This window comes from Zalophus californianus, chromosome 1 (assembly GCF_009762305.2).
Source record: "Zalophus californianus isolate mZalCal1 chromosome 1, mZalCal1.pri.v2, whole genome shotgun sequence".
In the NCBI taxonomy this organism is placed as follows: Eukaryota; Metazoa; Chordata; class Mammalia; order Carnivora; family Otariidae; genus Zalophus; species Zalophus californianus.
This window is the reverse complement of record NC_045595.1, coordinates 170,434,710-170,440,709: the sequence shown is the minus strand read 5'-3', so window position 1 is coordinate 170,440,709 and position 6,000 is coordinate 170,434,710.

Here is a 6,000-nt window from a genome sequence, read left to right as displayed (position 1 = left end):
GAGAGGGCAAGGAAACTAAGGTACCCAGGAAGAAAAGCAGGAAGTGAAAACAACATGGAAGTTCCTCAAAAAATTAAAAATAGAATTACCATATGATCCAGTAATTCCACTACTGGGTATTTACCCAAAGAATACAAAAACACTAATTCAGAAACATAAATACAACCCAGTGTTTAGTGCAGCATTATTTACAATAGCCAAATTATGGAAACAACCGAAGTGCTCATTGATAGAGGAATGGATAAAGAAGAGGTGGCGCATATATATATATATACATATATATATATGGCATATGGGATATCAGTCATAAAAAAGAACGAAATCTTGCCATTTGCAACAACATGGGTGGATCTAGAGAATATAATTCTAAGTGAAATAAGTCAGAGAAAGACAAATAATGTATGATTTCACTCCTGCGGAATTTAAGAAACAAAGCAAATGAACAAAGACAAAAGAGGCAAACCAAAAAACAGACTCCGAACTATAGAGAACAAACAGAAGGTCACCAGAGGGGAGGTGAATAGGGCGAGGAGTGAAATAGGTGAGGAGGATTAAGAGAACACTTACCATGATGAGCACTGAGTAACGTATAGAATTGTTGAACCACTATATTGTACACCTAAAACCAATAACTCACTGGAGTTAAAATTAAAATGAATAAGTAAAATGGGAAACCTAGGAGGTAAGCAAGAATCAAAGCCAAACTTTGCCTGAATGCATCTCCAGATCCCTGGTGGCTTTGCATTTCTGTTTTCATGACTGACCAATTCTGGTGAAAAAAGACAAGGCTCAGACACCACCAAGGATGGGAGTCTAGCAGCACTACCCCTGGTATAGCTGGAACCCTGGTAGGCAAATAATGGCCCTCCAAGAATGTCCTCATCTTAATTCCCTGAACCTGCAAGTGTATTGTTACACGGCAAAGGGGGACTAAGGTTGCAGATGGAATGAGAGTTGCCAATCTGCTGAGCGTAAAGTATGTGGGTCATCTTGGAATATCCAGTGGCTATGGTGTAATCACAATGGCCTTTTAAATGTGGAATAAGGAGGAAGATGGTCAGAGTCACAGAAAGATTTGGAGATTCTGTGCTGCTGATTTTGAAGATGGAGCAAAAGACCAGTGGCCTCTAAATGCTGGAAACGGCAAGAAAACAGATTCTCCCATCCAGCCTCCAGAGTCAATGCCACCCTGCTGATACTAATTTTAGCTCAGGGAAACTCATTTCAGGCTTGTCACATCCAGAACTAGAAGACAAACATCTGTGTTGTTTCTAGCCACAAAGTCAGGGGTAATTGGTCACAACAGCAATAGAAAAGTAATACAGACCCCAAAGGGATAATATATTTCCAGAACGTTTTCGATACAGGATTGTTAGGGAAGACTATGGCTATAGAGATAATATGATAATTTTTATAATAAACGTTAAATGAATGTTAAAAATGAAACACACACAGCATGCTCAACCCACTCAGAGTTCAGCAAACAGAAGCTCTTGCTGATTGAATTAGACTTAATGAAATAAAAAGCATTATCTGCCTCTGGGAAAGGCAGGGCAAGGTTCATTCATAATTACATTTACTGGCAAAGGAAGAGCTGAGTCATTATGAGCCTGAAACATAAAAATGATTTCAGTCATTCTACAGAATTCAAATCCCATAAATAGAAATAAATGCTCTTGTCTGCAATCGGCTCCTTCTTCCTCCTTTCAGATGCTTTGATCTTTTGCCCCAAATGGAAAAAAGTGGTATTTGTAAGTGAAGCAAATAATTCAAATTTCATGACATTCAAAATATGAATCATGAGGGCTACTTGGGAAACCTTTTACATGTAGAAAATGCAACAGAATCTTAAGTGCACAGACTAAGAGCCCAGGAATCCTTCTGTCTCTTTCTCAAAAGTGTTAGTGCTTCCATACGTGAGAAGTGTTTCCATCTTCTTTTAAGTGGCATTTGATATTACAGCAGTGACCTCATAGTTTAATATTTTCCTCTCAGAGCTTACTCTTGTGTTTTAGAACTTCCGTTAAAGAAAAGATTTTGCGGTGGTGGTGTAGTGACCTCAAAACATTTGAAGGAAAGACAAATTAGTTGGTCTAATGGTAACCAGGGTTAAAAGGACTTGCTGTTGGGGAGAAAGGAGCTGAAGATGAAGGTCTAGCCAGAAGAACGTTATCATTGGCTTTATCGAACGATGTGAAACAGCAAATTGTATTCCCCTTTAATGCCCTTACCCTTGACCTCTGCCCCTTGCTACATACTCAGGAACGATTACTAAGCACTGGCAGCCTTATACCCTCCCACAGCCACTCTCACAGAACCCTGCCTAGCTATATCTTCTGTTTTCCATCTTCACATCCCATCAAAGCTCAGCTGTTAGGACTTTCTCATTCCTCTGCTCCCAGTTCTAGCTATTCTTACTGGGCAGCAGCTCATCAACTAATACATATGTGATATTACATGTAAATGATTCCGGTGTTGCTCTTCCTCCCTACAAGCCAGTGATGACTCAGACCATTGTTTCTCTCCTCCAATACCCATCCACCCACCCAGGGAGTGTCTCCTCTGTCACTGCCAAGTCAGTTCCTGCAATTTATGTTGAAATGTGGCAATGCAGGGAGAACCTGAGAGGTTAGAGGAGGAAGGAAAGAGGTTAAGTTAATCCTCAAAAGAAAGAGAGAAGAGATTTTGGAAATTTAGGACAAATGAAAGGTGCTGGTGTAGTGTGTGTATAAGGCAATCAGGGAAGGGGGGAAAAGGTAAGACAGATGTTGCTGGTGGGAAGGTGTTAAAGAATCAGCTTTAGCACATTTATAAAAGCACAGAAAATAGAATGTAATTCCATTTTTATAACTAATAGATATTTGATCTGGGCTTCTATGAGTGAGACTTTATACACAGACTGGACCATATGGGTCAGAGGTTAAAAGGATTGGACGCCAACGCATTCTGGTTTGCCCAGGATGTCTCCAATCTTAGCCCTAAAATTTTCATATCCTGGAAACTTCTTCAGTCCTTGTCAAACTGGGATGTTTGGTTACCCTAAGTCATTAGTGACCAATAATGGCTTCACATGTTCTGTTTCCTGAGAGAATGTTAACTGTTTTTCCTGAGAATTAGTTGCTGAGGATGAAGGGAAAATTATGATGACATTTGCCAAGAAAAGGATGAGGAAGAAAGAAGAAGGGGAAGAGGAAAAGAAAGAAGCCTGAAAGGAAGAGAGAGAGTGTGTGTGTGTGTGCGCGCTTGTGCTTTTGTGTGTGTGTATGTGTGTGTGCGCTTGTGCTTCTGTGTGTGTGTGTGTGTGTGTGTGTGTGTTTAAAGGGAGGACTTAAAGCAGTAGTTTTCAACCAGGAGCAATTCTATCCTGCAGGGGTTATTTGGCAATGTCTGGAGAGAGTTTTGGTTGCACAATTGGTATCTACTGGAATCTAGTGAGTGGAGGTAAGAGCACTGCTAAACATCCTACATAGGACAACCCTCCACAACAAAGAATTATCCAGCCCCAAATGTCAGTAGGGATCAGAAAAGCATACGGGAAGAGGGTTGGGGGTGCAGACTTCCTGTCTTGTTTTCAAGTGTCTAAAATGGAAGTGCTAGCACAGAAATAGAGTGCTAGAAGAGTATGAGTAAAAAGCAAGAAACAGGTGTCAATTTTTTTATTCAGATGCCCAGGTCTAGGATAAAACACTTGACTACGCCAATAACAGCCAATACTTTTCTCCAAGATTTTCTGACATTAGGAAAAGAGGGAGTATCCCACTTTGCTCAGAATCTATAAAAGATAGTGTCAAATTGGTATTAAATCGGTCATTAGAAGAGGTGAAATTGATCTCATGAGTGTTAGGACCAGCTCATTCATTCCCTCAACAAGCATAATATTTTTTCATGTCAGATGAACCATGAGAGACTACGGACTCTGAGAAACAAACTGAGGGTTCTAGAAGGGAGGGGGGTGGGGGGATGGGTTAGCCTGGTGATGGGTATTAAAGAGGGCACGTACTGCATGGAGCACTGGGTGTTATATGCAAACAATGAATCATGGAACACTACATCAAAAACTAATGATGTAATGTATAGTGATTAACATAACAATAAAAAATTTAAAAAAATATTCTTTCATGCCAGGATTCTTGAGGAAACTGGAGACGCAAAGATGAACATGACATGCTGAGAATACAAAATAAATAATTATTTAAGATGAGCATTATGCTATGGGAAGAGAAAAAAGGAGGGTTCTGCTTGAAGAAGGTATCTCAGAGTAGGTAAAATTGTATCCGGGCCTTGAAAAATGAGTAGTAAATGGAAGTAATTAATCCACCAGAGAAGGCAAGGGAAGGACAACCCAGACGAAGACAACAGGAAGGGCCGATCGTGGGGGCTTTCAAGAGACATGGACCTAGGTCTTTGAACGCTCATCTTTGCAACAAGTGGACTTCATGGAAAAAAAGAAAGAAGAGATTGTGTATCAGAAGTTAAGGAAAAGATTTCCAGGATGCCTACAAACCATTCTCTCAAGTCAAAAAGCCTATACGTTGTCCCCACACCCACGATTGTCCTCTCCCCTCAGAGTCAGCCCACATGCCCTCCCTCTTTGTCACTAAAATGCTCTTCTTCAAAGGTCCCTCTATGTACCCCTCAGGCCAAAGAGATGTTTCTGTCCCTGCACTATGCACAGTTCATACCATCTAATACTCATTTTACTCCTTTGTTGAGTGACTGCATTTCCTGAGCATACATCTTATAATTGCCCATCTATGTTGTGAACTTTCTAAGAGATGGACCAAATCCATATGGCTTGGTTCCCCCAAGGATTAGGTGACCCACAGTCATCAGCAAGCATATGTACAGAATAAATGTTGGTGAATTCATATTATTAAAATAAAATACTGTTAGATGTGGACCAAAATGAAGAGGACACTTAAGTATGAAACATTTAATATAGTGCTCTGGTTAAAGATTATTTTTCAGGGGGAAAAAGAAAGCATTCTTCTAGACCTGTGACTAGTAAATATTATGTATTTGATACATGGCATATCTTGGACACTCAGTAAATATTTGTCTAATAAATAGAATGTCAAATACGATGTTCGAAATTCAGTTGATATTAAACTCAATGTGGCACATATGGTTAGATTTCTTCTAATGTGTCAGGTCACTCTTTACGTCAGCATTCTATCCCTGTGCTTCTGCTTTCAGTGCAGAAAAGAAACAATCAATTGCCCTGATACACCCTCACTCATATGTCCCAAAAGGTATGACCATGTTCGTAGAGAACTCCATTCTTTTGTGAGACAGGCAGATGGAGTTCACCCTGGCTGACACAGTACTGTGTTCTATGGAAGCTCTGTAGTGGATGGGGTTGGGATGTGGGGTTTGGCCCTCTTTGAGAAAAACATGAGCCAATATATTGGACTTCACTTGGGCTTTTTGTTGATGACTAAGCCTCCAATAGGTTTAACCAGAGTTATCAACAGACGAAAATTTTAGAATCATGAAAACTTCAAGCTGGAGGGAGTCTCACAGGATCATTTTGTCTCATTTCCTGACTGTTGGACATAATGTAGCATCATTCTTGCTTTGTTTTTTATATATTTATTTATTGATAAAAAATTAAATATTTACATGTATTTATTTATTAACTCATTTAAATAACAAAAATAAGTCCACTATGTGTTATCATAATGTAAAACTATGAAAAATAATTATCTTTTCCAAAACAAACAAAAAAGTCTGCAATACGAGCGACATTGTTTTATATGTTTGCAAATCTCTTTAGTATTTAGCTTAACAGGCAACTGGATTCTCATCTGTCCATTCCTTCAATCTGTTTCTATATATTGTTTTGGTTGAAATAAATGAAGAAACTCCAGCCTCACACAAGATGAGTAATTGAAAATGAAAGAGGCATTTTAATATCCTTTTCAAATAATCGAGGATATTATTTTCAGCCACTACACCAAAATTTGACATTGTCAAACTCTGAGAGGAGACTTCACTTTT